The following is a 22,360-nucleotide window of genomic DNA, read 5'->3' as shown; positions in this document are numbered from 1 at the left end:
ATCATTTGTGTGAATTCCTCTCCTGACCACTAAGACACAAAAGATAATCCAACCAACTAGAGCTTTAAATCCCTTCCACTTCCCATGAATCCTATTTCATACATATAGTCAAATAGATGTAGGAAACAGAAAAGCAGGGCAAAACAAGTGAAAAACAAGTACCATCACTAACTGAACAAAAAGAAATGGTGAGGCTCATTAAACTCTCACCATCATGAAAGAAATTAATTTATCAGGTAAGATTGTGAGTTTCACTTATGAGAATCTATACCCAAGCAGTGAAGTCTACAAGATCACCATGAAATGGGGGGCAAAGCAGTAAAGTCAGGTACATAACTGATCAGGCACTTCAGCCTGCATAATTTTTGTGCTAAAGGAAGCCTCAAAAGATTCATAAACATCAAAGTGAAACAACTTTGAAAAAAATGTGCAAAGACGACCAAGTAGAAGCCTTGCTAATCTGATCAATAGAAGCCTCATTACAAAAACGCCCAAGAACTGCCAACTGACAATAGAATGAGCAGTAATGCGCTCAGGGGGAGTTTACCTCCCAACCACACATAAATTAAGGCTTTAAGCCAAACAGTTAAAGTAACAATGGCAGCTTTCTGACCCTTGAGAGGCCCAGAAAAAATGAACAAAAGGAAAGTCTGAAATCTTTTATGGCTTCCATATAATATTTGAGAGCCTTCACAACATTAAGATTGTTAAGATGACGCTCCTTAGAGTTCTTAGGAGCTGGAAAAAAGAAGAAGGAACCACAATTTTCTGTAGATACTAACATAAGAAGAAAAGAATAGCTACTGCAAAGCACAGCCTTATGCTAAAGAGACATTAGAACAACTAAGCATTTAAGAAAGGACCTTGACAGAAAATAACCCTTCTAAGACGAAAGCAAAAGGACATCTGAACAGCACAACCAAATCCTTTGAGGCCAGGCTGGAGAAATCAGAATGGCTGAGGCATGTTCCAGCTTTTTACTGACTATCACTCTAGATAGTAACACAAATGGAGGAAAGATGTAAACAATCAGAAAACCACTAGGACATCTATCAGACTAACCCAAAGTCCCATGGCCTGGCACAATACAGAGGTAGTTTTTTATTTAAGCAAGTGGGCATCTTGGCAGAGATCCATCAATGGAAGACCCCAAAGTCTCACAATCGGTCAAAAACATCTTGATTTAGAAACCATTCCCCTGGGTGAAAAGAATAGCGGCTGAGAAAGTCTGCCTTCCAAATGTTCACACCCAGAATGTAGATGCAGAAATTATGCAAAAATGGTGCTCTGCCCAGCTGGTAATGTGGGGCACTTCCATCATTGTTAAAGAACTACATGTTTCTCCAGGATGATTGACATAGGTTACTGATGTGACCTTGTCTGAATGAAATATCAGAAAAGATTTGTGTATGAAGTCTGGCCAACTCTGGAAAGCCCTGAAGATTTACCGAAGTTCCAAAATATTTATGGGTAACCATGCTGCCTGCCATGCATGCTTTAGTGAGCTCTATTACTTTCTCGTCGCTCACAGGTACTCCACCTTTTTAAAGATACATCCAGTCCCTATGAGGGACGGCGTGACAAACCACGTCTGATCTGGTGAAGTTTAGCTAATCGGGCCATTAGACACAGCCAGATTAAAACAGGAAGCCTGAACCAGAAGGAACTACAGAGACTTCTTGAGCTCAAACTACAGAGCTCTCCGCACTTTTGTAAACACTCTGGGAGCTGTAGCCTTTGCCTACGATAAAAAGATTGACAATTAAAAAAAACAATAGCCAGGGTGAGATGAATCTGATAAAAAAAACAAATCAACTCTCTTATTGATCCTTTTGTGCCGATCTCACGATTTGGTGTAGTTTCTCAGTTTATTATAATGAAACGGAGCTAGACCAGGAGAATAATAAAACTGATTTAATGATGGATGAATAAAAACAAGCATTCATACTTAGCTTTATTGTGAATCATTTCCACTGCTGCATCACAAATAAAGGTATTTGCAGTTCTTAGGAGTTTAATGCAATCCTTAATCTCATCCAAAGTGGTTTCCCCAGATACAAATTCTAAAAGGTATTCACATCATACAGTAGTAGCAGTGTCTACACAGGCAAAACTACAGTAGGTCAAAGTTTTCTATCTAAACTTATCTTTATTAACAGAAGGTAGAGGAAATATGGATTTAAACTTAGCGGATGTAACAAATAAAAGGAAAACATGGTTTCTGCAATTCCTTAGAAATACATTTAGGAACTAAATCAGGTTAGATAGAGCATGTAATTTTAAACAACTTTCTAATTTACTTCTATTGTGTAATTTGCTTCATTCTCTTGATATACTTTTGCTTAAAAGTATATCTAGATAGGCTCAGTAGCTACTGATTGGTGGCTGCACATAGATGCCTTGTGTGATTGGCTCACCCATGTGCATTGCTATTTCTTCAAAAAAGGATAACTAAAGAATGAAGCAAATTAGATAATAAAAGTAAATTGGAATGTTGTTTAAAATTGTATTATATACCTGAATCATGAAAGAAAAATGTGGGGTTTAGTGTGGCTTTAAATAATTTATGAATCCTCTTAATTGGCTGCTCTACTGTAGCAGTACAATATTCTACCTGTAGCGCAATTAAAACTTCCCCCAAATAAACCATGACAATGCTCAAGCCAGAAATTAAAGGACACATCCTCTGTCACAGCAGCAGGGTTCTGAGACCCAGAGACACTATTCTTCTGGCAAGCTTAAAAAGTAGTAAGCAACAAAACCATCTTTATATAATGTTACATTATAATAATATTTATAATGCAGAATGCTGGAAAACTTTGTTTGTTGGTTTTAAAAAAAATACAATAAAGTGAATATTACACATGAAACCACAAAAAAAGGATTTCATGATTAAGATAGTGCATGCATTTTTATTAACTTTCTAATCTATCAAATTTTCTTCTTGGTATATTTTGTTGAAAAGCAGGGATGTAAGGCTGGAGCACTAAATGTTAGTAGTTTTGCAAGAATGTCATCCATTTGCAAGAGCACTAGATGACAGCAGTTGTACAAGAATGTCATCCATTGGCAAGAGCACTAGATGGCAGCAGTTGTACAAGAATGCCATCCATTTGCAAGAGCACTAGATGACAGCAGTTGTACAAGAATGCCATCCATTTGCAAGAGCACTAGATGGCAACAGTTGTACAAGAATGTCATCCATTGGCAAGAGCACTAGATGGCAACAGTTGTACAAGAATGTCATCCATTGGCAAGATCACTAGATGGCAACAGTTGTACAAGAATGTCATCCATTGGCAAGAGCACTAGATGGCAGCAGTTGTACAAGAATGTCATCCATTTGCAAGAGCAGTAGATGGCAGCAGTTGTACAAGAATGTCATCCATTTGCAAGAGCAGTAGATGGCAGCAGTTGTACAAGAATGTCATCCATTTGCAAGAGCACTAGATGGCAGCAGTTGTACAAGAATGTCATCCATTTGCAAGAGCACTAGATGGCAGCAGTTGTACAAGAATGTTATCCATTTGCAAAAGCACTAGATGGCAGCAGTTGTACAAGAATGTTATCCATTGGCAAGAGCACTAGATGGCAGCAGTTGTACAAGAATGTTATCCATTGGCAAGAGCACTAGATGGCAGCAGTTGTACAAGAATGTCATCCATTTGCAAGAGCAGTAGATGGCAGCAGTTATACAAGAATGTTATCCATTTGCAAGAGCACTAGATGGCAGCAGTTGTACAAGAATGTCATCCATTTGCAAGAGCACTAGATGGCAGCAGTTGTACAATAATGTTATCCATTTGCAAGAGCACTAGATGGCAGCAGTTGTACAAGAATGTCATCCATTTGCAAGAGCACTAGATGGCAGCAGTTGTACAAGAATGTCATCCATTTGCAAGAGCACTAGATGGCAGCACTATTCTCTGCCTTGTAGTACTCCAGACACCAACCTAGGTATCTCTTCAACAAAGAATACCATGTGAATGAAGACAATTTAGTAATAGAAGTCAATTGGAAACTTTGTTAAACTTGTATGCCCTGTCTAAATCACAAGAGATCATTTTTGGATTATCTAATTCAAATATTTTACATTATGAATACAGGAAAAGTGCTAAAATGAATCAATGATTTAAACACTGAAGATGCATTCTAATTGATTCTAGTATAAAAAAAAAAAAAAATGTTTTTCTCTTTTGTTTATTCAGAACTAAATGTACACGTGTCAAAAGAAGCATCAATAATTTACCAGGACTAGCCTGAGCCAGGTTATAATAAATTTATAATATCAATTTCACAAAAAGATGAAACAGCGTTACCTTCCACACCCCTGCCAGACAACTTCGATCGGCCGACCAAGTCCTCGCTGTCATCCCCCGCATCAGGAAAACCACAGCGGGAGGCAGATCCTTCTCTCACCTGGCAGCCAAGACTTGGAACACCCTCCCGCTGCACCTCAGACAAGCTACCGCCCTAACTAAGTTCAGAAAGGACCTCAAGACCTGGCTCTTCGACTGAACTGCAACCCTCAGCGCCTTAAGACCCTTACGAGTGAATAGCCGTGCTTTACAAGAACCCGATAGATAGATAGATAGATAGATAGCACGTACATATATATATACTGTATATTTTGTGTACAACAGATGTTAGAACTGTGGTAGTTCTATAACAGTGCAACCCCAAAACCACTTTACTATCATCTTTACATCCTATACAGCAGTGTTTCTCAACCGCCGTCCTCAACTATCCCCGACAGGCCAGGTTTTCATTATAGCTGAACCAGTGCGCAGGTGAAGTAATCAGCTGATACCAACTTGCTCTCACCCATCAGCTGATTATTTTACCTGTAAACTAGTTCAGCTATAATTATAACCTGGCCTGTTGGGGTTACTTGAGGACTGCGGTTGAGAAACAATGCTATACCACACCCCTCTTGACTGGAACTTACTTACTGTATGGATACAAATACTGCTACTTATTTAATTAAATAAAATATGCAATCAATCATATTAATAATCTTGTATCAGTATAGCACTACTAAAGGATGCCCAATATTTTTTCTTGCTGACCTCAAACAAAGCAGGAAGGCCAACTTGCCTCTTCTGATTAGACAATAGCGCTACATGATTGTTGCTCTCTTTCGTGCTTTAAAGTAAATATTTAGAAACACCCCAAATAACCATTTTGTCTTAAAAAAAATTTTTTTAAATTATCTAGCATACAGAATTGAAAAAATCAATAAAATAAATACAGCGTCCTCCCGGCATGCATAATCTGTAGAACTTGAATGCAGTTGTGTGTAAAATAATTTAATATATACATATGGCTAAATTTGCCATTTTTATTATGAGCGTTTTGCTGCTTTAGTCTATGAATATCATCTAAGAAAAAATCAGACACTACTGACAGCTGTTGCTATTTGGATTGCATATGGGTCTTTAGACGTATGCATACAAGCACTTCCAGCAGTTGATGTGATAAGCAAACATTTCAATCAATACATTCTGCCATGGAGCTGTCAACCTTCTAAAAGACTTGCCACTCAGATAGCTGCTTGATATTCTCTCACAAGATCTCAAAACCATCATGGAGGCACGACTGGCGAGCAGCAATTCTGTTAAGCTGCTGCAGACATTTATCACAATTGGGAAATGCTCAGCATAAGAGCAGATGTTCCAAGCGCACAATAATAGACAGAGGGATACAGCTTAAAATAGAGCTGAGCACACGGAAAGGAGATAATGAAAGCAAAATTAAATGACAGACATTGCAGAACTATAATAAGTAATCAGCATGCAAAACTGGAGGAAAACAGATCCCAATGAGGACATTTCCCAAGGCGGAGAAGTGTGAGAGTAAAGACTTGCAAACAGTTATTAGTTCTCAATAAACTCCAGTCACTGTTACAGCCGTACCGATACTTCTTGAGAGGAGATTAAGAGTGCAGTTTTAGTAATAAAATATATTTATATCGCTATTTCCACAGTGCATTGCAGCATCCATAAGTAAAATAACCAATCTCTTTTCTAAATGTCTTGCACAAGACGGTTGGGTAAAGACATAAAAATGCTCACTGTTGATTTAATAGTAATTCATATTTATCAGGAAGCTGCTGTGAAATATTAAGCAGAATGTATTCTGTCCTATACAGGTTAAATTGTTCTTGTTGCCGGGGAACGTTTATTAATACGCTACTGTAATTTGTATCTGAGCTTGTGCTAATAAAGAAATGACTGAAATAACAAATTGAAGATTGGCTCTATTAATTTGACGCTCAGCATTTTTGTTATGTGATATACGCATTTGTCTTTAGAAACCTAAGAGTTTGCCTGCACACGGCTACTTCACTGCACTAATGTGTTCTACTCCCTCCAGAGAGGATGGAATGTAAAATATATCTGTCCCTAAATAACCACAGCAAAAAAAAACATGCATTTCAAGGGGTTTATTCCTGAACTGTTTTTTTCAATTTGTACAGCCTTGTAAATTGTGCTATTACAATTTTGCAATGCAGTGCTTAATTGCTGAAACCATAACCACTTACACATCACATTGCATAGCGATGAATGGCATCTTTGCATACAATGACATTTTGTGATCTGTCCCAGATAAAAAGTTTTCTATTGCTATTAATTAAAATAAATGTAATCCCAGATATGGTGCAAGAAACATTTTGGAAATTCTTTCAAAAGTTAAACATCCTTCTATTAAGGTTCAGAAGCATTTCCTTCTTAAATTTTTTAAGACCTTTGACGAGTTTATGTGGCCCTTAAAACAGTAGACAGAAATTAAAACAAATACAACTGCATTATTTAGCCCTTGGTGGCCAGGGAAGCCACAAGACAGCTTAAAGGGACACTGAACCTAATGTTTTTCTTTAATGATTTAGATACAGCCTGCAATTTTAAGCAACTTTCTAATTTACTCCTATTATCAATTTTTCTTCGTTCTCTTGCTATCTTTATTTAAAAAAGAAGGAATCTAAGCTAAGGAGTCAGCAAATTTTTGGTTCAGACCATGGACAGCACTTGTTTATTGGTGTTGTCCAATCAGTAAGGAGAAACCAGTTTGCTCACCAAAAATGGGCCGGCATCTAAACTTACATTCTTGCTTTTCAAATAAACATACCAAGAGAATGAAGAAAATTTGATAATAGGAGTAAATTAGAAAGTTGCCTAAATTGCATTCTCTTCCTGAATCACGAAAGAAAAAATCTGGGTTCAGTGTCCCTTTAAGTGTTAATAAATACTAAATATAATTTATATTCATAGTATTGAGGTTATTCCCAGCTTCCCTCTAGTCATCGGAGCAACCATGTTGAAATCTAACTTAAGACAAGTTTATATTCAGAGTATGCCATAGATAGAACACATGATTCAGATAGAGCATGCAATTTTAGCAACTTTCTAATTTACTCCTATTATCAATTTTTCTTTGTTCTCATGATATCTTTATTTAAAAAGAAGGAATGTAAAACTTAGGAGCCAACCCATTTTAGGTTCAGCACCCTGGATAGCGATTGTTTATTGATTGCTACATTTAGACACCAAGGGGCATATGTATCAAGCTCCGTATGGAGCTTGATGCCCTGTGTTTCTGGCGAGCCTGCAGGCTCGCCAGAAACCGTAGTTATGAAGCAGCGGTCACAAAGACCGCTGCTCCATAACCTGTCCGCCTGCTCTGAGCAGACGGACAGACATCGCCGCAAACCAACCCGATCTAGTACGATCGGGTTGATTGATACCCCCCCTGCTGGCCGCGAGTCAGCAGGGGCGGCGTTGCACCAGAAGCTCTTGTGAGCTGCTGGTGCAATGCTGAATACAGTAAGCGTATTGCTCGCTGTATTTGGCGAAGTCTGGCGGACCTGATCCGCACTGTCGGATCAGGTCCGCCAGACTTTGATAACTAGAGGCCTAATAAGCATGTGTAACCCAGGTTCTGAACCAAAAAATTGGCCGGCTCTTAAGCTTTACATTCCTGCTTTTTAAATAAAGATAATAAGAGAGCAAAGAGAAAGTGATAATAGGCATAAATTAGAAAGCTGCTTAAAACTGCATACTCTTTCTGAATCATTAAATAAAAAAATGTGGGTTTAATGACATTATTTAAAATATATATTTTATTCTACTTTGTGATGTAATAACTGACAGCCCACACAAGTCAGACACACTGTTCAACGGTCCAATCATGTGCGACTTATTTACATATTGAAATTAATATGTTGAGTTCCGCCGATGCATGCGCACCGCCGTCAATGATGTTCATTGCCAGCAGTGTCTTAGGGAGTAGCGCATGCACAATTTACAGTTAGCAGTCACTTGCTTTTGATGGAATTGGAAATAACTATTTTCCTTTGATATTGCAATTTTTATTATATAGTTATGCTCTAGGGGTGATCTGGAATCACTTACCACTCAAATATCTCTCTCACTCTCCTCCACTTGTGCTGGAGCTGCATCTTGGGGAACACTTTGGTCACGTGACTGCTGACCTTGTGAAGTCAACACTAAGCTCTTTAATATACTGTGCATGTGTTAGCAAATAAGTGTAATAGTGCATGCGTTGGGAAAGGATCACAATTAGGAAATGAAGCTACAGAGCAAACCCAAGATTATGCAAATTAGTCTAACGGTGGGATCCGATTGCGGCTAAACTATTGACATTTGACAGCACAAGGTATTTATTTAGACATATTTATGATTTATCTTAACCTTTGCAGTAAGTTATGGAAAATTGTAGTCCTGGATATCCCTTTAAGAAAAAAAGTGTTTGATTTTTAAATCTAGCTTTCACTGCATATGTGCAGAAACTCTTTTTCAAATACCGGCGGACGGCAGTGAAACCTGGATTCCAAAATAACAGCCACCATAATTTGAGGGAATGCATGAAATCTATTTAGTGTTTAATACCCCTTTAAAACTAAGGCGGTAATCCATATTCAAACTATAAAAAAAAAATTCTGTACTGATTCTGCATGTTTTAAGCAGAAGATAATTTTGCTATAACTAAAATAAACACAATAAAATAAAAAAAATAGAATGATCTACAGCGCTGAGACCTGTACGAAGTCGTCACATGGCTACACAAAAAGTAATGGTTTCTTGATGTGCGGAGACGAGACAGACAAACCCTGGATGCTATTAAAATTTAGATTATCTATTGCAAAACACTACAACGAATAGATGTCCATAAGGAGCCTCGTAATGTACCTCAACCGGGAGTACTGTGTGTACTGACATTTCCACATCGCCATTAAACAAATGGAAGAGTCAAAGCAAGAACATCTTTCACACAAAGCTGTGCCATTCGCTGCTGTGACCTTTTATATCCGCTGCAAGCAGCAAATGTGGATGAGCACTGATCAGTTAATGATCTCAATTTGTCAGCTGACCATGACAAAAAGTTACAGCAAAATGCCCTTCAGTAAAAAGATGAGGAACAGAAATTTTTGTTTAAATATTCAGATATGGACAAAAGAGAAATCATTAACAGTAATAGATCATTAAGGAGGTTATAAAAATAAAAAAATGCCAACAATGATCACAGCCAGAAACACTGGGATTTAAGAAACTTCTGCTTATATCTTGCAATCATTTCTGAAAATTTCAGACAATAAAGGAAAAGTATAAATTGCATCAGGCAAAACATAATATGTTGGATAATATTAATTTAAAAAATAAATAAAATTAAAGGGTCAGTGGAGTGAGCACAATGTTATCTATATGACACACACATGAACTAGTACTGTCTAACTGTGAAAAACGCTTAAAATGCTCTGCTCTAAAAGGCGGTTTTTAATGGTTTAGAAATCAGTTTGAGCCTACCTAGGTTTAGCTTTTTAAAAAGAATACCAAGGGAACAAAGTAAATTTGATGATAAAAGTAAATTGGAAAGTTGTTTAAAATTGCATGCTCTATCTGAATCATGACAGTTTCATTTGGACTAGACTGTTTCTTTAAATATCTTGTAGTTTTTGTATTAATCAAATTTAGATGTTCCCTGTTAAAGGCAAAAGTAGGTCAATTTTAAACGCCAGTTAACCTATAGGCAATATATGACCTATTGTATAAAGAGAGTTTACCCAGAACCAGGCAAGTGTTATACACAAAAAGTACCTGATAGGTTGAGCCTAAATATGAATCTACGTTTAATATGTGCTTACTGATTTATCAGTAGACAAAACTAAACTTACTGTGCTTCAATAAATAAAACAATCTTTATTATGCAATACTTATGACCCCTATATAGGCTATACATTATGCCTTATCTAAATAAATAATTCAATACAACACAAGGATGGGTGTAAAGGCCGCAGCCCGCATTTATTTAAATAATTTTAAATAACATTCATAAAATTAACAATTATATTAATCATAAACTTCTAACTTTAAAACATAAGGTGCAAGAGCACCGAGATGTACCTTCCCCTGGTTTACAACCAGGTACATCCCCCCAAAACTCTCCCGCCTCTTTAGGGAGGTACCAGCTTACTTAACCTCCAGATCTAAATCACCCCGCCATACCAACAAAACCCCAGCCTGCTGCGACAAATTCAACAAACAGGGAGGGAGGGAGGGAAATTTTCCCTTGCGTTTGTATAAGCTACAGAGGACTGGAATATTCCCGCCCAAGCACCAAGTAACCGTTACTTGGCTCCGCCCCCAACATTAGACGGCTCCATTCGCCAGAATAGGGGTCACATTCCCCTCCGTCGAATTCTTTCCTCCAGGGAGTCCTGACCCCTATATAGGCTATACATTATGCCTTATCTAAATAAATAATTCAATACAACACAAGGATGGGTGTAAAGGCCGCAGCCCGCATTTATTTAAATAATTTTAAATAACATTCATAAAATTAACAATTATATTAATCATAAACTTCTAACTTTAAAACATAAGGTGCAAGAGCACCGAGATGTACCTTCCCCCGGTTTACAACCAGGTACATCCCCCCAAAACTCTCCCGCCTCTTTAGGGAGGTACCAGCTTACTTAACCTCCAGATCTAAATCACCCCGCCACAGCGTGCCTACCCCACACGGGCTAAGGCCTTTAACACTGCTTCTTTGATGTTAAAGTTAAAGAGGTGGAGCCCCACCTCATTCAAATGCACACCATCCTTTAAAAAGAAACAACGCCCAGTCTCCCCTTCGAATTCAACATGGCGAATGCCAAACCCCCCAATCCTACAAACAAAACTACTAATTGATCTATTCACCTTTTTTCTAGAGGCCTCCAGCTTCTTCACATCCCATGCTGCTCTCCAGACTGACCTGGGTTCAATGTCAGACCATACTATTACCATATCAGGGAACAACTCCCGCAACCTAACCAAATCCCTCTTAATTCTGTCCAGCAAATCCTTCTGTGATAGAAAACCTAAATCGTTCCCACCTGCATGTACAATTAGAATCGCTGGAGGCCGAAATAGCCTAGCATAATCAACAATCTTTTTTAACAATTGGTCCCACCTCAATCCTCTAGTCCCAAACCACCTCAACTTCACTGTCTCCTCATTCATCTTCAGCTGTGTTCCCTGATCTGTACTTGCCGCTGCCTTCCGGGCCCAATAAATGTAAGAATGCCCCACAATCCAACAATGTACTGGACCTGTCAAGACAAAATAAAAACCTAAACTCTCATATCAGGCCTGACATAAGACTTAAAACAACCAGACTTCCAGCCACCAATTCTCTTAATCACACTCTCACCCAAACCTAAATTGGCCGCCTCCGTCGCCGCCCCAATTCGAAAAGAATGAGTACCAAACTCCTCAGCCACATAGCCCAAACTTGACAACACCTTTCTAAACACAGCCAAAAACTGAAAGCGCGAGAGACTTGAACCATCTTGATGCACAAATAAAGGCAAAAAACCAACTGGGCGCACCTCCAAAAAGGCCTCCAATACCAACACTGGACAACAACTCCCTTTAGTCTCATTAATCTGGATCCACCTCCCCACCCCTTTTTGATCCGTCTTCGATTTCCTCAACCACACCCACAACACCTTATCCTTGATAGATACATCTCGTGCCCACAAACCTCCTAAATCATGCCTATTAGCTCCAACTAATTCTGATATACGAAAAGCACCAAAAAAGGCCAACACAAAAGCAGCCCGAAATAAAAGAAATTCAAACTTAGATGAACATACAACTCTTAGAGAACCTAATATCTGTCTTAAGGTATCAAATACCACCGGACGTCTCCTATCATTACACACCTGACCTTTACATAAACCTCTTACAGCCAACCGAATGACAAACAACTTTGTCAAATCCTGCATTCTCAACAACTTAAAAAGGAAACTCATAGCTGCAATAGACTTTTGAACTTTTGACTTAGACCATCCCGAACTTCCCCATTCACCCACCCATGCTAAGAAATCACTATCCCACCCCTCATTGGCAGACCTCATTCTTCTTCCAGACACATATTGAAACCAATGCCTCCACACAGATATATATGCCACCCAGGTACCTTGAGCTAGTGCTCCCTTGGCAAAACGGATTAGATCCAGGATTTCAGATCCCACAGCTCTGGCGGACATCCAACACCCTCCTTCTCCGCATCTGGAGCCACTTCCCAGAACCTTTCCCACTGAAAGCGAGAAAGAGCATCAGCAATGACATTCTGGTAACCTGGAACATGAACAGCACGAAATAAAACATTCATTTGCATACAGTCCAACACAAACAACCTCAAAAGTCGCACCACAGGCAACGAGCTAGATGTAAGTCTATTAATTGCGAATACAACTCCCAAGTTATCTGTGTGGAAAACCACCTTTTTGTTCCTAAGCAGATCTTTCCACACTTTTACTGCGACCACCAACGGGAACAATTCAAGAAAGACCAAATTCTTATTGAGGCCAGCTTGTTTCCACTCCACCGGCCATAAACCTGCAGACCAATGCCCCTGAAAAAAGGCGCCATACCCCACGGAGCCAGCTGCATCAGTATACAAATGAAGATCATAATTCGAGACTGCCAAACCTTGCATTATCTCGCAGCCATTAAATTTTTCCAGAAAAACCAACCAGATTTTTAAATCCTCTTTTAGCTCCTTACCCAACCGAATCCAATGGGATGGGTTCTTCACACCAACTGTCGCTAAAGACAACTTCCTACAGAAAACTCTCCCAACCGGAATAATCCTGCAGGCAAAATTTAGCTTGCCTACTAGGGATTGAACTTCTTTAAGCATGAGTTTTTTCTTTTTAAAACAGCTCTGAATGCAATTTTTTAAGTCAAACACCTTGTCCAAAGGCAAACGGCATTCCATACTTACAGAATCAATTTCAATGCCCAAAAAACTCAAAACTGTCTGAGGGCCTTCAGTCTTTTCATGAGCTATAGGAATGCCAAAATCAGATGCCACATTAAAGAAGTGTTCCATCAGTTGCGCACAATCTTCAACCCCTGCCTTGCCTACAAAAAGGAAGTCGTCAAGGTAATGCACCACTGACTTCAAACCTGAAACTTGCCTAACGACCCATTCCACAAAAGTGCTAAACTTTTCAAAATACGCACATGATATGGAACAACCCATTGGCAGACACAAGTCCACGTAAAAGGCCCCATCAAAATAACAGCCCAATAAGTGATGACAAACCGGATGTACAGGTAAAAGCCGAAAGGCTGCTTCCACGTCCACCTTCCCCAACAAAGCACCCACACCCGCTGCCGACACCAATCTAACCGCCTGATCAAATGATGCATACCTAACCGCAGACTCATCAGGATCAATACCGTCATTTACCGACGAACCTTTCGGGAAAGACAGATGGTGGATCAGACGAAACTGACCAGCCACTTTTTTGGGGACCACCCCCAGTGGAGAAACCCTCAAATTCTTAAATGGCGGGTGACTGAAAGGCCCTGCCATTCTACCCAATGCAACTTCCTTGACCAATTTACCTCGGACAACCTCCGGAAATTCTTTAGCAGACTTTAAATTCCCCGAAATTTGACAAGCCACCCCTTCCTCAAAAGGAATCCAAAAACCAGAACTGAACCCCGTTAATAACAACTCCGCATCCCTCTCTTTCCCCCTCACCTTAGCGTAACGCTCTAGCCAAGGAACCATCCTTCTTACCTTCACCGGGGTCTTGGCCCTTAAAAGCAACCTCTCCTGCCTTTCCACTGCCACCTTTCTTGAAACATTTGGTCCAAGGGTGGGTTCCCTCACAACCGGAACAAGCATGCTTGTATTTGCATCCGGTACCGAACTTACATACTCCTTCATTGTACTGAAAGCACAATCCTTTCCTAATGGCCACTGCCGCACCTCCTCCAGAGACTCCCCCGGATGGGCTGTTACCCCCAGCATTTCCTCCCCCGAAACCACGAAAGGACCCACGCATCGGAGTCATCAACTCTAACCATATCCCCATATCCCGGTCATCCCAACGCATCTCCGGTCTTACAGCCAGGCGCTGACGAAATTGTTCATCATACCGCCACCACGCCAATCCCCCGTAAGTGCGGTAAGCCCCTGATATCTCGTCATAATAGCAAAAAAGAGCTGAACACTGATCTGAAAATTTTTCACCAATTACAGCCGCTAAAATACAAAATGCTCTTGACCAATTTGAAAGTGTTTTGGGTATTTTACGGTAACGTTTCTTGCGTTCATCCTCTTCTTTTTTCTCCTTATCCTTTGTGTCCTCCTTGATCTCCATCATCTGTTCAAGTGGTAATAATGAAAACAGCTCTAAATATTCCCGTTTCCATATTTTTTCTTTTATATCTTGCGTCAAATGAATCCCCAGTGGACCGATTGAGCATAAGCATGGTCTTCTCATCGCGCTCTCTGGAACTTTCACGATGTCCCCCGAAGAAATCATGTCTTTTTTCTGCCCTTTGGTCCCTTCAATTACTTGACCGCTGTCACCCGAACCCGACACCCCTACTGCAGCAAGAACCACACTTCCCGTCTCTGAAACCACTCCTGGTACAGGAGCCCCACTTCCCGAACCCCCACTCCATGCTAACGCAACATTCCCTCCCTGAGCTTCCGGTTGCTTCTCAAATTTTGCCAATAAATCCTTTAAACCGCTCACCAAAGCCTGCTGCGCATTTCCTCCAACATGCTCACTACCATGCACACTCACAATTCTTGTAGCACCCTCACCTGTGGGCCTGGGCGCCGTAGCTGGCTGAGCTGCTCCAGATTCCCTCGCCTGTTCTGCTCCAATCACCGCTGGTTGAGGCCTAATTACATGTTCCCGAGTCCTCTGCGCCCTCCGTCTGTGCGAAGATGACCTAGATCTTCTCCTCCTCCCATTCCTTTCCGCAGTTCTTTCCAACCTTCCCCATGTAGGAGAACGCCTTTCCTGACGATGCCGCACTCTCTCTTTAGGCGACCGGGATCTACCACGACGCCGTACATCACCAGACCTCCTAGGACTGTGGCGCTCACGGGTATCCCTACCGTGAGGCCGTATCTGTGGAGAGGAGACAGTGAAAGGCCTATTATGACATCCCTCCCTATCACTCCTAACACTCGCTACCCCAGACATAGCCACTGAGTCTCCCACACCTTGTTTCCCCATCAAACCTGGTGATAAAGCCCTTATTAACTGTTCCAAAGTGGCCAGGTCCCCTACCTGCCGTTGAACCACCGGTCCCGCTGAGGTGCCTTCCCCGGGATCTTCCATATCCAAATCACTGTATGTATAATCAAAACACAATGCATCTCCCTCCATGTCATGCCCTGACGGAACAACAGAAATATCTGTCCCACCGCCCACCTGGGCCCTTCCTTCCTGAACTAAACCTGCAGGAGATAAACACAATACATCAATTCCCCTATTTTCCTTTTTTCCCTTACCTTTACCAGATTGCTTTCCCCCCCTCAAATTGCTTTTACCCTTTCCCCTCATGCAAACCCCTTTTACATTATAACTTTTTCCTTCACTGTTTAATTGCCCCACACTACCTCTCCCCACCCCACAGCCCGCTTCAATTTGAACCTTACCTGATCTATTACCTTTTACTGACTTCCTCACACTTTTTAACCCCCTCCTAGAAACTCCCTGTACAGACTGACTCTCCTTAATACTCCCTATAACCCCTTCATTAACATCCAAACCTTTAAAAACAGCCTTTTTTGCAGCCCCCACTTTATCCCTCTCCAAAGCTAATATTGTGCCTTCACTATCCCCTTCAACCAGCTCCCGCATTTCATGTGAGGCAACAGGATTTAAGTCCTTTGCCGCAGACCTCTCCTGACAAGTGCGAATGGTTAAAGGATCCCTAACCAATTCAAATACTCCTGATGTTCCTAAATTCTGCCCTGACAACGACATTTCACCCATATGATCAAGGCCCAGCCCACTCCCTTCAATTGTCCTACCTGCCGTAGAACCGGTCCGGTTAGCCGCCTCCTCAGATTGCACTCCTTCCAACGACCTCCGTACCGGCCTTTCACGACTTCTCCTCTGTTCAACCGCCACAGCTTTGGACCCTCCCCCCCGCCGGGGGGCACCGACACCGCTGTTCCCGATTTCTGGTGACAAGCGAACCGGAGGCCTAGACCGCCTCCGCGACCTGCCGTCACTGGTCCCTTCTGAAGTGGCTCCCGGGAGATTGGCCGCCGCCAAATAATCCCGGAGCCATGCTGTCCCGCGTGCTGCCGCCATCCTGTTCACCTCTTCCAATAGTAATTCCATTCTCTAAGGCCTATCCAAACGCAAGGTACAAAATTTTCCCTTGCGTTTGTATAAGCTACAGAGGACTGGAATATTCCCGCCCAAGCACCAAGTAACCGTTACTTGGCTCCGCCCCCAACATTAGACGGCTCCATTCGCCAGAATAGGGGTCACATTCCCCTCCGTCGAATTCTTTCCTCCAGGGAGTCCATATATATATATATAATTTTAAAGGGATATGAAACCCAAAAATGATTCAGACAGAGCATACAATGTTAAAAAAGTGTCCAATTTACTACTTCTATCAAATGTGCTTTGTTCCTATGATATTCTGTGTTGAAGAGATACCTAGGTAGGCATCTGGGGCACTGCATGGTAGGAAACAGTGCTGCCATCTAGTGCTCTTGCAAATGGATAACATGCTTGCAAAACGTCTGACATATAGTGCTGCAGAGATGGACTGGCTGCTTAGCATATATGTCTGCATTTCAAGAGAGGATACCAAGAGAACAAAAATAATTTATAATATAAGTAACTTAGAAAGTTGTGTAAAATCTCATGTTTTGAATCATGAATGCTTTAATCTGTTAGATCAGGTCATTTTCAGACTAACGACCCTGCTCTACTGTGTGTTTAACCTCCGCAAAGGGTGCAAGTCGTGCTACTAGCACTGCTTATTCCCGAGCGGCACTTTTATTGTGTTCACCATTTGCTGCTTCCCAACCACCATCCCACCAGAAGAGTGACCCCACAGGAACATTATCATTGTGGGCCTAAAGTTCGCTGAGAATCTGGTTGCAGATATTTCTTTCACACAAAGGAGATTACCACCCTTGTTATCCCTGTACGACAGAGCATAATTGGATCGCCAAAACCCGGTTTAACATGGACCACCTGATACAGGGTATTACAGTATTATCCAATCCCTGACCCGCAGTCGTCAACCCACGTGATCCGGAAGTGTGCACGGACACACTACGGACAACGCTCAGTCGGCATTTCTGCATGTTAGACACCACTCGGTCGGCACACCAAAGCACCTTACCAAGGTTTGATGTTATCCTATATCCACTGCAGTGCAATTTTAGCTAACTTGTACCAGTACATTTAGATGGACATCATTGTCCTTTTTGATTTCCACAGCTGGACGATAAAACTTGAACTTTTTAGTGATTGTATCTTATTGAATTGTTTTACTCTGATCTTTGCAATAGTTGAATTCATGCTATGTTTTATTTTATGTATATTTATATTCAGTAAAATATATATTTGTATCTAATATTTTGGTACGTCTCAATTAGCTATTAATTTAGCGCTCTCCCTTATTGTGGGTTCTTATCTTTGCATATATTCTCATAGCTGACAAAATCACTCAGTACAAGACCTATATGGATAGAATTGAAGTCTTGAAAGGGCTTTTGATACTTCTCTACCGTAAATTCTATGTTTCTACCTCTTCTCCGCTTTCCAATTTCCTCCAATTTCTATCTACTTGACTTTTATAGAAATGTCCCTATTCTGTGGAATTCAATGCACTAATCAGTAAGCTTTTCTCAAGCTTTCTATGAAAACGTACCTGTTCCAGATGCATGGAACCTATATTAACCTATATCTCTGATTTGTTGAATCAGATTGATCACTTTGGCATGTAAACTTAAAGGGACAGTATAGTCCAAAATAAACTTTCATGAATCAGAAAGAGAATGTAATTTTAAACAATTTACTTTTATCACCAATTTTGCTTTGTTCTCTTGGTATTCTTAGTTGAAAGCTAAACATAGGAGGAACATATGCTAATTTCTAAGCCCTTGAAGGCCTCCTTCATGGCTAAGGAACTCAGAGTCCCTCCATGGTGGTTGATGTAAGCTGCTGAGGTTATGTTGTCTGACTGAAACCTGATAAACTGGGCTAAGGACAGTTGAGGCCAAGCCATCAAGGCATTGAAGATCGCTCTCAACTCCAATATGTTTATGGGGAGAGCAGATTCCTCCTGAGACCAAAGTCCCTGACTGCTCCCCAGCCCATCAGGCTGGCGTCCGTGGTCACAATCACCCAGGAAGGTCTCCAAAAACATGTACCCTGAGAAAGATGTACCTGAGACAGCCACCACGGAAGAGATTTTCTTGTCGACTGATCTAGCACTATCTTCTGAGACAGCTCTGCATAATCCCTGTTCCATTGACTGAGCATGCATAACTGCAAAGCTCTCAAATAGAATCGAGCAAAGGAGACAATGTCCATGGAAGCAATCATCAGACCCATTATCTCCATACATTGGGCCACTGATGGTCGAACAGCAGACTGCAGAGAGAGGCAAGCGGAAAGAATCTTGTTTTTCCTGCCCTCCGTCAGAAATATTTTCATTGATAGGAAATCTATCATGATCTCCTAGAAAACCACCCTTGTAGCTGGAACAAGGGAACTCTTTTCCAAATTTACCTTCCATCTGTGGGAAAGAAGAAAAGACAACAATATCCCTGTTTGAGATTTTGCTAGTTGAAAAGATGGCGCCTGCACTAGAATGTCATCCAGATAGGGTGCCACAGCAATTCCCGAGCCCGAATCACTGCCAATAGAGCCCCCAGAACCTTTGAGAATATTCTGGGAGCTGTGGCAAGACCGAATGGAAGAGCCACAAACTGAAAATGATTTCCAGAAAGGCAAATCATAGAAATTTGTGATGATCCATGTGGATAGGGACATGAAGGTACACATCCTTCAGGTCTATTGTCGTCATGAACTGACCCTCTTGTACTAAAGGAAGTATTGTGAGAAATGTGTTTAGACACTTTAGATCTAGAATCGGTCGGAAAGTTCCCTATTTTTTGGGAACCACAAACAGATTGGAGTAGAATCCCAGACCCTGTTACTGAACTGGAACAATCACTCCTAAGTAGGAAAGGTCCTGTATACATTTAAAGAACGCCTCTCTTTTTATTTGGTCTGCAGATAATCGTGAGAGGTGGAACCTGCCCCTGGGGGGAAAGGTCTTAAATTCTAACTTGTAACCCTGAGATACTATGTCCACGGCCCAAGGATCTGGGACATCTCATATCCATGCTAGAGAAAACTGAGAAAGTCTGCCCCCCACTTGATCAATTCCCGGATTGGGGGCAACCACTTCATGCTGACTTAGACTCAGCTGCGGGTTTCTTAGATTGCTTCTCCTTGTTCCAAGACTGAATGGGTTTCCAAGAACATTAAGACTGTTCCTGCTTGGCAGAGGAAGGGAAAGGCATACCTCTGAAGTTACGAAAGGAACGCAAATTACTCTGACGTCCTTTTGGCCTATTTTTCTTTTCTTGCGGCAGAAATTATCCTTTACCACCCGTGATAACAAAAATAATTTCTGCCAAACCAGGTCCAAACAAGGTATTACCTTTGTAGGGAATCGCCAACAGTTGAGACTTGGAAGAAACATCCGCTGACCAGGATTTTTGCCATAATGCTCTACGCGCCAATACAGCGAAACCAGATATTTTGGCACCTAACTTAATGACCTTCAAAGAAGCTTCAGTAATAAAGGAATTGGCAAACTTAAGAGCATTAATCCTATCCTGGATCTTCTCCAAAGGAGTATCTTGAAGAGACTCAGACAATGCATCAAACCAGTAGGCAGCAGCACTTGCCACAGTAGCAATACACATGGCAGGTTGCCATTGGAGACCTTGATGAATATACATCTTTTTCAAATAAGCCTCCAGCTTCTTGTCCATTGGATCCTTGAACGAGAAACTATCCTCTATAGGAATAGTAGTTCTCTTAGCCAGAGTAGAAATTGCCCCTTCCACCTTGGGCACCATCTGCCATGACTCCTTAATGGATTCAGCCACCGGAAACATCTTTTTAAAAACTGGGGAAGGGGAAAAGGGAATCCCAGGCTTCTCCCATTCCAGAGTAATAATCTCTGTAGCACGGTCTGGCACAGGAAAAACCTCCACAGAGGAGTGAACATCAAACTATCTACTTAATTTACTAGATTTCTTAGGGTTGACGACGACAGGCGTATCGGAGTCGTCCAGGGTAGCCAAAACCTTCTTTAACAGGACACGGAGGTGTTCAAGCCTAAACATGAAGGATACAACTTCAGTATCAGAAGGAGGAATTATGCTGTCCGAATCTGAGATTTCACACTCAGAGGCTACCAACGTATCTTCCTCTTCAAATTTATGAGAAAGAGCAACTTGGTTAGCCGGAACTGGATCAGAAACCTTACAATCTAATTTTTAGATTTTCCTCTTGCGTCTTCCATTAAGCATGGGAATGCCAGCTAACGCCTCAGATACCGCAGAGGATACCTGGGCGGCAATTTCTGCTTGAAAAAAAACAAAACTCCAGGATATTGTGAGGAACCGCAGGGCACTGCATGTGACGCCATTAAGGCTTTGGGGAGGAGAAGGCTGCGGCATTGCCTGAGCAGCATCAACCTGAGAGAGTGGTGGCTCAGCATCAAAAAGGCAAAGGAGGTTCAACTTGGTTATTCATACAAAGTTTGCATGCAACAGAAGGCACTCTCTCTAAATTCATATTGTAATTAAACAGAAAAAAAAATATTCTCAAAGCTGTACCTTTAAGATATCGGTTCCCACAGGAATTGAGGATAGTTAACAGAACTCAATACTGTTCTTAACTATATATTCTGCAAATAATATGGGAACAAATAAGCCTGACAATACCTCCTTCACAACAGAGGATTTATAAAGAGCGCCTCTACACTTCAGCGCTATTACTTAGGTGCCAACCTGCCCCCTCTGCGATCAAATCCTTCCAAGATCGCAGGAGCCCCCAGAAACCCTAGGAGAACAAAAAACATGATCCGTTAGAAGCTGTGCCATTAACATATGAAAAATGTGCGCTTTGCAAACGGAAATACCGCTACAGAAAAAGGATCTGCCTCTCTTCTTGTCAGAGGCGATCCTGACGGCCATTAAAATTAACTTTGATCGTAACATATTCCGTTCCCTTATAGTAGAAACAAAAATCACTGGAAATATAGTGAAATAAACGTACTGAGCCACTGAGTGCCTGCTCTGTGCCATAATAATCCCACTTGTTACCACAAGAATTAAACCCTCAGTGCAGCTCCCTCTGCTTTAGTGCCAGCATTATTATCAAACAAAAAAATGGCACTTACCTGCACCTATGGCTGTCCGGGAGGAGGACAGCTCACCCGGCATGAGAGGAAGGCACTGCTGACAGAGACCTGTGAAAATAAGACAGAGCAAACCTACTCTGGCTTTCTACATAAGGGCAGCAACCTGATAAGAAAACGCAGTGAGGCCCATCTCACAAGTTCATAACTGCGTGGAGTACAGCTAAACTCAATTTAAAGTGGAAAGATCAGAGCAAACCTACTCTGGCTTTCAAAATAATAAACTCTTAATTGAAGCAAATCTTATACAGACACCAAAACTTCACCTCCTCCTTGCACCAAAGGCAAAGAGAATTACCGTGGATTGTGGGAAGGGGAGTGATTCTTAACAACTTTGCTGTGGTGCTCTTTGCCTTCTCCTGCTAGACAGGAGTGATATTCCCAACCGTAACTGAGGATGCCGTGGACTCACCATATCTTAGGAAAGAAAAAGGGATTATCTATCTTTTTAAACAATAAAAATTCTGGTGTAGACTGTCCTTTTAAGAGCCCATCTGTTCTATAGACCACCTTATGTAATTGTGATATACATGAGATAATAACAAAAAGAT

General features: G+C 41.2%; 1 protein-coding gene across 3 annotated transcripts in view; it reads right to left on the bottom strand.

Moving 5' to 3' along the window:
* Positions 1-22,360, bottom strand: part of NBAS (NBAS subunit of NRZ tethering complex) — a 1,903,611-nt gene that overhangs the window by 917,727 nt on the left and 963,524 nt on the right. The gene's annotated exons all lie outside the window — the stretch shown is intronic.

This window comes from Bombina bombina, chromosome 4 (assembly GCF_027579735.1).
Source record: "Bombina bombina isolate aBomBom1 chromosome 4, aBomBom1.pri, whole genome shotgun sequence".
Taxonomy (NCBI): domain Eukaryota; kingdom Metazoa; phylum Chordata; class Amphibia; order Anura; family Bombinatoridae; genus Bombina; species Bombina bombina.
Note: the sequence above shows the minus strand (reverse complement) of the source record. Positions and strands in the feature narration are given on the sequence as shown.